Below are 10,285 nucleotides of genomic sequence, written 5' to 3' on the forward strand. Positions count from 1 at the left end.
GCACCGCACTGACTACAGTCAGTGAAGAAACTCAAAATAAATTACAGCTCCCAGCAGCCCTTGCTGCCGGGTAGCAAGGGCTGCTGGGAGATGTAGTTTATTTTGAGTTTCTTCACTGTAGTGCATCCCTCCCAAGTGTCCCGCATTCAGCGGTACAGTCCCGTTTTTCTGGGACTGTCCCGCTGTTCCACCCGCAGGCCGCAGTGTCCCGCGGTGGGGGGGAAGCATACACCGCTGCTCTCACCGCTGCTCTGCATGCCCGCATAGCAGAGCAGCGGGCATGCAGAACGAGAATAGATGCTTGCGCACAACATCTATTCACAGTACAGGGGGAAGCTCGGGGGCAGACCAGCATCTCAGATATGCTGGGCACGCCCCTAAGTGATGTAAACGGGAGTGTCATCAGGCCACATCCACTTTACTATCAGACCACGCCCCCTTTTCAGGAGCGAGGAAGTCCCAAATCATCTGGGACAATTGTTGGGAGGTATGGTAGTGTAGTGTGGTGCTGGATACTGGCACCAGTAACTGCCTGCTGTGTGAGTCTCCGAACCAGACACTACCCAGGGGGGCACACCAGGGTTCGTTTCTTATTTCTGTGGGCATAATGTGTAAGGGGCAGTACTACTGTGGGCATTATGTGTACAGGGCAGTACTACTGTGGGCATAATGTGTAAGAGCACTATTACTGTGGGCATAATGTGTAAGCAGCACTACAACTGTGGGCATAATGTGTAAGGGACACTATAACTGGGTTTTTCCCATGATACAACGCCCCCTCAATTTTTTCAGGTGCTTGCCTTCAGTGTGGGCAAAAGTATGCCGGAATGCGCCAAAATATATTTTTGCTTACCAAAATAATTGGGCTCGGACCGACTCTGGCCCCATTGTTGTGGCCTACTTAATAAAAGCTGTAATCAAGGAGAAGCCCATTCTGTGACTGGACTAGAGTCACTGATTAGTCTGAGAGGGTTAAACAGGAGCATGGAATATGGATCATACCAGTGTGGAGCTTTACTGAGATGGAGAGACCACCACCTATATGAGTGTTGACGAGTCCCCCTTTTTAGACCTGGAAATGGTACAAACCCAATTGTGTAGCAGGAAACTTTGGGAACTTGGTAGACTATATGACCTGAATCCCAGGGCCCCGTCAGCCTGTGGGCCTCATAGCAATGGCACCACCTGCACCCACTATAGCTATGCCCATGGCCTTACCACACCTAGGCAGGTCTGGAACCTGCCAGGCCTGCATACCCATTACATTGCTAATCTATCCACACCTGAGTCTTTACTTTAAGTTAAATATTTACTGGGGGCCTCTAGAGGTTTGATTGGGGCACCTAGAGCCTCTGACATAATTTGGAAACTAGAGCAGTCAAGTCATAATTCCTGCACTGAATATTTGAGGATTATCACTAGTGTACTATTTTGAGTTCAGTTTTCCTCGTCCTAATGTGGAGATTATATAAACAAACTAGGAACCCGCCCCGGCCGCGCACGGGAGCAATTTAATCTCGCCAAATCCCCCTGCATCCCATAACAACCTATAACATGTCACCACAGGCCATTGCATCTCACCACAACCCCCTGCTTCTCATGCCTGCCCCCTGCATCTCACCAGTGTCACCACAACCACCATTGCTGCTGCCCTGCAGCTGGCTGGGGCCTGGCCACTGGGATGTGCTGGGAAGGGCAGGAGGAACATGGATGAGAGATTTGTATTGTAGCTACCATAAGCATTATCATAAGCATTGTCATAAGCAAGTCCCGGGGGCTGGGGCACCTGTGCATATTTCCGCAGCCTCCATGCACACCCCTTCCCAGCTGCTGAACATGGCGATGAGCAATGTCCTCTTTGCACAATGTACCCTTGAACCTGGTATTTCCTGGGCTTCCTGTTGAGCTTCCTCGACGTGGTACCCCTGTCCGAGAACAATGCTGACTACCATGGGAGGTGCCTCCTGTTCATCAACATCATGTGGCTGAGCAGGAACATCACGCTGGAGAGGGACCACTTCACAGTGGAGGAGTGGTGGCCGGAGTCCAAGGTCCGATAATTGCCACTATCAAATGGAAATCATTTGATGGTGTTTCGATGTTTTTTTTTAATTACTGATAGTTATGCCTATACTTGCTCCTTCCTGGCTACTGTTTCTGCATCAGGGCATCTTTATGGATTTGTTGGAGGATGTTTCTCAATGTCTGCCTCAGATGTGACCCTGCTCAGTCCCTGACTCCCTCCCCTCTCTAGGCTGCTGCTAAGCAACAGGGCACATTGCTATCTCTGATTGGCTCTAACTGTCTCAGAAAAACAATTAGAGTGCAGCTCACAGTCCTGCAGCAGCAGCAGACAGCCACACAGCACAACAGTTTTCTGTGACTTGCCTTCATTCCAAGACTCAGTTTCAGATGCTCTCTTGCTATTTCAGCACCCTGGCCAGCTCCTATACAGTAGCTTGGTGATTTTTTCTGTGACTTGGGCCCTCATTCAGAGCCGCTCGTTAGCGGCAGTACGCTCGTTCCGAGCGATGTTTGCACATCTGCGCATGCGTACGCTTTTTAGTACGCATGCGCGAACCAGTCAGTGCGGCCGAAAATCCTTTGTACGCTATATAGCGAGTGCCTGCTATTTTGAGTGACAGAATGAGGCGTATGTGGGTGGTAACAGGGGAAGGTGCTTGAAAATGGGGAGTGGAGATCCGATCGCAGGCGTGCTTAAAGGTCAAAACGGGCGTTTTATGGGTGTGTATATTTAAAACAGCAGCGTCATTGACCACGTTACTGGGTTATTTTATAGCCAGAACTGCACGCAAATTTGTGGTAGCAAACACCAACCACAAGAATAGCGAGCAGTTCATACGCTGGTCGATGTACTCGATTAATCTAATAAATAGCGGACATGACGTAGGATGCGTGCGGCCAGGGGGCGTTTTTAACAAATAAACGAGCGTATGTTTTGCTCGTTCGTTCAGACTTAGAGGTGTGAACACACTGCAATGTGCGTACGGATCATTTAAATAGCCACCCCTTGATTTTAAACGAACGACCGCAAATAGCGTGCGGCTCTGAATGAGGGCCTTGGTTCACTAAAATCGTGGCTGCTCGGTTTCCTTTTATCATAGATGAATGGTTCACCTTAACCCTTCTCCACCAATGCTGTATAGAATAGTGAAACCCCATCAAAATCCGTCCAGTGGGCCAAGAGATGTGCCTGAACGAACAGACAGACCACTAAACCGGGGACATTCTATATGTATTAGGGGTGAGCGGGTTCGGATTTCTGAAATCCGAACCCCCCTGAGCCCCCCCGATCCGAGGCCGATCCGAGTCAGGCTCGACTTTTCCCGCCTGACTCGGATCTGAAATCGAGGAAAAACGTCATCATCCCGCCTTCCGGGTCTCGCTGGTTTTGGATCCTATATAAGGTACCCCCGTCGGCGCCATTTTCTCACTCGGCTGTGGATAGTGAAGAGGGAGGGTGGGAGTTAGGGCTGGCTGGGCTGTGTAGTGTAGTGCAGTGTAGTGTTGTGCTGTGCTCTCTGTTGTCCATAGGGGCTGTGTCCACTCCTCCAAAGTCCATAGGGGCTGGCTGGACTGTGTTGTGCAGTCAGTTGTCCATAGGGGCTGTGTCCACTCCAAAGTCCTGTGCAATGTCCCAGTCCTAAAGGGGTGCTGTAGTGTTGTCCAGGGGGTGCTCTGTCCATCAGGGGTGCTCCCCCCAAGTGCAAAAAAAAAATATATTTTTTCTGTGTTTGTGAATTGTGTGCACAGTAGCCGCACGTGCATCAACAAAGTAGTGCCAAGCGTGCGCCTGTGTCATAAGTAAAGGGCCGGCTGGCTTGACCGTTAAAGGGTGCTGTAACCCCCACAGTGCACTCCAAACAAAATAAAAAATATTTTCTGTGTTTGTGAATTGTGTGCACTGTGGCTGCACGTGTATCAATAAAGGAGCAGCGCCAAGCGTGTGCCTGTGTCCCATTAGTAAAGGGCCGGCTGGCTTGTCCGTTAAAGGGTGCTGTAACCCCCAAAGTACACTCCAAACAAAATAAAAAAATATTTTCTGTGTTTGTGAATTGTGTGCACTGTGGCTGCACGTGCATCAACAAAGGAGCAGCGCCAAGCGTGCGACTGTGTTCCATTAGTAAAGGGCCTGCTGGCTTGTCCGTTAAAGGGTGCTGTAACCCCCAAAGTACACTCCAAACAAAATAAAAAAATATTTTCTGTGTTTGTGAATTGTGTGCACTGTGGCTGCACATGCATCAACAAAGGAGCAGCGCCAAGCGTGCGCCTGTGTCCCATAAGTAAAGAGCCGGCTGGCTCATTTCTTAAAGGGTGGTGTAACCCACAAAGTGCACTACTCTCCTGCAAAAATAAAAAAATATTTTCTGTGTTTGTGTGCACCTTAGCCGCACGTATATATCAAATCAATATAACATAAATGGAGGACCAAACTTTCTCCGATAAAAATAAAATAGGGAAAGATCAAGAACCACTTCCTCCTAGTGCTGAAGCTGCTGCCACAGGTCATGACATAGACGATAACATGCCATCAACGTCGTCTGCCAAGGCCAATGCCCAATGTCATAGTAGAGGGCACATACAATCCCAAATGACAAAGTTCAGGAAAATGACCTTAAAAAAAACAACATTTAAATCATCTGAAGAGAAACATAAACTTGCCAATATGCCATTTATGACACAGAGTGGCAAGGAACGGCTCAGGTCTTTCCCTATGTTCATGACTAGTGGTTCAGCTTCACATGACGATTGAAGCCCTCCTCCCGCTAAAAAAATCAAACGAGTTAAGCTGGCAAAAGCACAGCGAAGAACTGTGCGTTCTAAGAAGATATCACAAATCCCCAAGGAGAGTCCAAGTGTGGTGGCGGTTGCGATGCCTGACCTTCCCAGCACTGGACGGGAAGAGGTGGCTCTTTCCACCATTTGCACGCCCCCTGCAAGTGCTGAAAGGAGCACCCACAGTCCACTTGCTGATATGCAAATTGAAGATGTCACTGTTGAAGTACAACAGGATGAGGATACTGGTGTAGCTGGTGCTGAGGAGGAAGTTTGCGAGGAGGATTCTGATGGTGATGTGGTTTGTTTAAATCAGGCTCCGGGGGAGACAGTTCTTGTCCGAGGGATGAAAAAGCCCATCACGGTCATGCCTGGGCAGAAGACCAAACATTCCACCTCTTTGGTCTGGCAATATTTCTATCCAAATCCGGACAACAACTGTCTTGCCATATGTACCATATGTAAAGGTGAAGTAGGGGTAGGGACGTTAACCACCTAGGAACATCCTCACTTATACGGCACCTGCAGAGCGTTCATAAAAAGTTAATGTCAAGTTCAGAAACTTTGGCTAAGACCGTAAGCAGTCCAGGGACACCTAAATCCCGTTGTCCTGTTGTATCCAAGCGCCTGCAAACCACACCGTCAACGCCCTCCTCGTCAATTTCCTCCTTAGTCAGGATCGGAAGTAGTCCTGCAGGCCATGTCACTGGCATGACTGACTCTCCTATCCGGCATTCCTCCGGAGGATCCTGGATTGCTACGCCTCCTGCTGCCGCTGCTGCTGATGTTGCTGCTGCTGGGAGTCGTTCATCATCCCAGAGAGGAAGTAGGAACACCACTACTTTTACTAAACAATTGACCCTCCAACAGTCCTTAGCAAGGAGGGTGAAGTACGACAGCAGTCATCCTGAAGCAAAACGGATAACTGAGGCCTTGACTGCTATGTTGGTGTTAGACGTGCGTCTGGTATCCGCCATTAGTGCAGTGGGATTTAGACAATTGATGGAGGTAGTGTGTCCTCGGTTCCAAATCCCGTCTAGATTCCACTTCACTAGGCAGGCGATACCGAGACTGTACAGAAACGTCAGAAAAAGTGTCCTCAGTGTCCTGAAAAATGCGGTTGTACCCAATGTCCACTTAACCACGGACATGTGGACAAGTGGAACAGGGCAAACTAAGGACTATATGACTGTGACAGCCCACTGGGTAGATGTATCACCTTACGCAGCAACAACAGCAGCGTCACCAGTAGCAGCATCTCAGAAATGCCAGCTCGTTCCAAGGCAGGCTACGCTGTGTATCACCGGTTTCAGTAAGAGGCACACCGCCGACAACCTCTTAGAGAAACTGAGGGAAATCATCGCCCAGTGGCTTACCCCACTTAGACTCTCCTGGGGATTTCTGATATCTGACAATGCCACCAATATTGTGCGGGCATTACATCTGGGCAAATTCCAGCACGTCCCATGTTTTGCTCACACAATAAACTTGGTGGTGCAGAATTTTCTGAAAAGCGACAGGGGCGTGCAGGAGACGCTTTGGGTGGCCTGAAAAATTTCTGGCCACTTTCGCCATTCAGCGACTGCGTGCCGAAGACTGGAGCGCCAGCAAACACTCTTGAACCTGCCCCGCCATCACCTGAATCAAGAGGTTGTGACGCGGTGGAACTCAACCCTCTATATGCTTCAGAGGATGGAGGAGCAGCAAAAGGCCATTCAAGCCCATACATCCACCTATGACATAGGCAAAGGAGGGGGTATGCACCTGACTCAAGCACAGTGGAGAATGATTTCCGTGTTGTGCAAGGTTCTCCAACTCTTCGAACTTGCCACACGTGAAGTCAGTTCAGACACTGCCAGCTTGAGTCAGGTCATTCCCCTCATCAGGCTTTTTCAGAAGCAGATGGAGAAAGTGAAGGAGGAGCTAAGACGGAGCGATTCCGCTCGGCATGTGGGACTTGTGGATGAAGCCCTTCATTCGCTTTGCCAGGATTCCAGGGTGGTCAATCTGTTGAAATCAGACTCCTACATTTTGGCCACCGTGCTCGATCCTAGGTTTAAAGCCTATGTGGTGTCTCTCTTTCCGGCCGACACAAGTCTGCAGAGGTGTAAAGACCTGCTGGTGAAAACACTGTCAGCTGAAGCGGAACGTGACACGTCAACAGCTCCTTCTTCATTTTCTCCCGCAACTGGGGCTGCCAGGAAAAAACGTAGGTATCCTAAGCAACCCGCTGGCGGTGATGCAGGGCACGCAGGACCAAGTTTGGACATCTGGTCCGGACTGAAGGACCTGGCAACAACTTCTGACATGTCTACTTTCACTGCATATGATACTGTCACCATTGACAGAATGGTGGAGGATTACATCGGTGACAGCATCCAAGTAGGCATGTCAGACAGTCCGTACCTGTACTGGCAGGAAAAAGAGGCAATTTGGAGGCCCCTGTACAAACTGGCTCTATTTTACCTGACTTGCCCCCCCTCCAGTGTGCACTCCGAAAGAGTGTTTAGTGCAGCCGGGAACCTTGTCAGCGAAAGGCGTAGGAGGCTGCTTCCACAAAATGTGGAGAAGATGATGTTCATAAAAATGAATTACCAACTCTTTCAGGGAGACCAGCCTCCAGAACGTACAGAGGGACCTGTGGTGGTGGATTCCAGCAGGGACGAGTTACTAGTCTGTGAGGATGAGGATGTACCCAACACTGAAGAGGGTGAGGAATAGGTGGATGAGGAGGATGAGGACGACATCTTGCCTCCGTAGAGCCAGTTTGTGCAGGGACAGATTAATTGCCAGCTTGTTTTGTAGGGGCCCAAACGAACCAATAAGGGTCTCATCGCAAGCCCGATGGTCTTGACCATCGCGACCATCATCATGGCCGCTCGCATTAGCTGTGGGTGGTCACCCACAGCTATGTGAGCGGCCAGGAGGCCGCTCCAAAAAAAAAAAAAAAGCCAGGCGCTGATTCAGAGCAAGCGCTCTGTCAGAGCGAGCGGCTCTGAATCAGGCCCATGGTGTGGTGACAGTTAAGATGTTCATCAGTAGCTTGGGAGCAGCGTACCAATACTAGTGCTGCTGCTGATGCCAGTCATAGTTCTTCAACATCTACTCAAAGTGGCCAAGTGGAAAGAATGTTTAAGAAATGGGATTTGAAATCTAAACAATATTTCACAATGTTAAAGAAAACATCACCTCTAATAATAAAGGGAAAGTTTACGGCAGAAAAAAGGAAAATTGCCAACATGCCACACAACACATGCAGTGGCAAGGAAAGGTTCAGCCCATGACCTTTTGTGACTGGTGGTCCTGCTACTACTGTTTCATGCACTAGAATGCCAATTGCAGGAGCCGGGGGCAAACAATGTTCCTGATTCATTACGGATTGCAACTGCGATTGCAATAGCAATTACGCACTCAGGGCCTGATTCAGACCCACTCGCTAGCGCTGTGCGCTCACAAGCAACCCGATGTTTTGCGAACGCGCATGTGCACGCTTCATTCTGCGCGTGTGCGAAGTACTCTGCGATCGCAGGCCGCTCTCTCGCCCAGCAAAGACAGCCCAGTGAAATGAGAGACAGGAGAGGCCGTTTGTGGGTGGTAACAGGGGCAGGACACTAGAGGTGTGAACGCAGGCGTGCCTGGGTGCTTCAACGCCATTTTTAAGGTGTGCATAATTAACAGGCAGCGTCATAGTACACGTCACATGCCTGTTTTTTACACTGAAGTCCTCGCAGTGCTTGCGACATGGTAAGGCAACCACAAGCGCTGCGATCGCTCCCAATGGTGCTCGATGTACCAATGTATTAATACACTTCCTGGAGATGACGTGCGCTAGTGGACGTCTCAACATATGCTAATGGGTGTCTGCATACACAGAGCGATCGCTCGCACAGCCAAAGTGGGTGTGCTTATTCCTTGGCGAGCGATCGCTTCCCATGCCGTCACTTTGAAAAATTTGCATACGCTGGATGCGAGTGATCGCATCTAGCGAGCGGGTCTGAATCAGGCCCTCAGTCTCACTGCAATAGTATGCTAATTGCGATCGCTATGCTGCGCAGCACAACATAAGGACACCCACTTTACGTTACATACATATGTAATCCTTAGCAAGACTGCTAAACCATCAGTAACATTGAGTACTATCGCAGTCTCTCGCACACTTGCACAAGCTCTGACCTTACTCAGGAATTGCTAACCTCGTCACACGCTATGAGTACTCAAGCAGCGTATAGCATCGCAGTGGATAATTTATGCATGTCCATGCAACGGTGTTCAAACGCACCGGCACACCTACGTTTCTCAAACCATCCCCCATCACCTCCCACAAATGGCACTTTCTGTCAGTCACTCTGCGATGGATCTGTGTAGTCACTGCAATCGCTGGTTTGCACCAACAATCGTCTGATTGCGTGTGTAATTGCAGTTGCGATCGGTAATGAATCAGACCCAAAGTCAGGCATCTTCTGTAGCCTTGCATGCAACACCTTATCACTCTGATTCTAGAAGTATCACCTTTTAAACAGGCAAATCAGGGCACACAAAGAACACTAAGGCTAAAGAACAAACTGTGTTCACAAGCTTCACAGATCCCTGAGGAGAGTCTAAAGGTGTCAGCAGGTACTATGTGTGAGCCTGACATTTCTGAAACTGCAATTGTAGAAAAGCGTCCTTCCACAATTTCTTCACCCACTGCGAATGTGAAGATGAGCTGCAGTAAAATTAATGATTGTGACATAGAAATTGAGGGTTCTACTGTGGAAGTGCAACAGGATAAGGGGGGTATTTTGTGTATCTGATTCTAATGAAAATGTTAATGATGAATGTGTTGGACAAGAAGAATTTGCAAAGGCTATCTCACTCCTCCCCTCTCCAGAATTCCCAAGACTACTTCTTGTATGCTAGGGCTCTGCTGCTGGGAGTGAATCTTCATCAAAGAAGGGGACCAAGAAGACTAGTAGTATCAAACAACAATTGACGGTGAAACAATCATTTGCAAGAGGAGACAAGTATGAAAACTGCTATCCAGTTGCACAGCAGATCACTGAAGTCATGATGACTATGCTGGTTAAAGGAGTATAACCCTAAGGAGCTAAGGAGATGCCCAATGATGGCTCACACATTAAATATGGGAAAAAGTCTATCTCGCATGTAGTACTCGCCACAAGGGCATATCAGGGCATAGAATACGAATTTGCTCATACATGTTAAGTGATGTTCTATTTTAACCCTGCTCTGGTACCATGAAAAAAGTTACGATGACAGTACCATGGGGTCAAATTGACCCCATGGCAAAAAACGTACTATAACATCAGAATAAAGACACTGTTTATTACAATATTTAGTTTTTTTCCAAATAATATTATACAACAAACATTTGTACTCAAATATCGACAAACAGAGGTGTATTTGTCTTAGGAACTTTCAAATAGCCTATATAGAAGCAGATACAGAAAATTATTTTTTTCTTATTTTACATCACTGTAGGCCTAAC

Source organism: Taudactylus pleione, unplaced genomic scaffold (genome assembly GCF_031769625.1).
Source record: "Taudactylus pleione unplaced genomic scaffold, aTauple2 ptg000248l, whole genome shotgun sequence".
Taxonomy (NCBI): domain Eukaryota; kingdom Metazoa; phylum Chordata; class Amphibia; order Anura; family Myobatrachidae; genus Taudactylus; species Taudactylus pleione.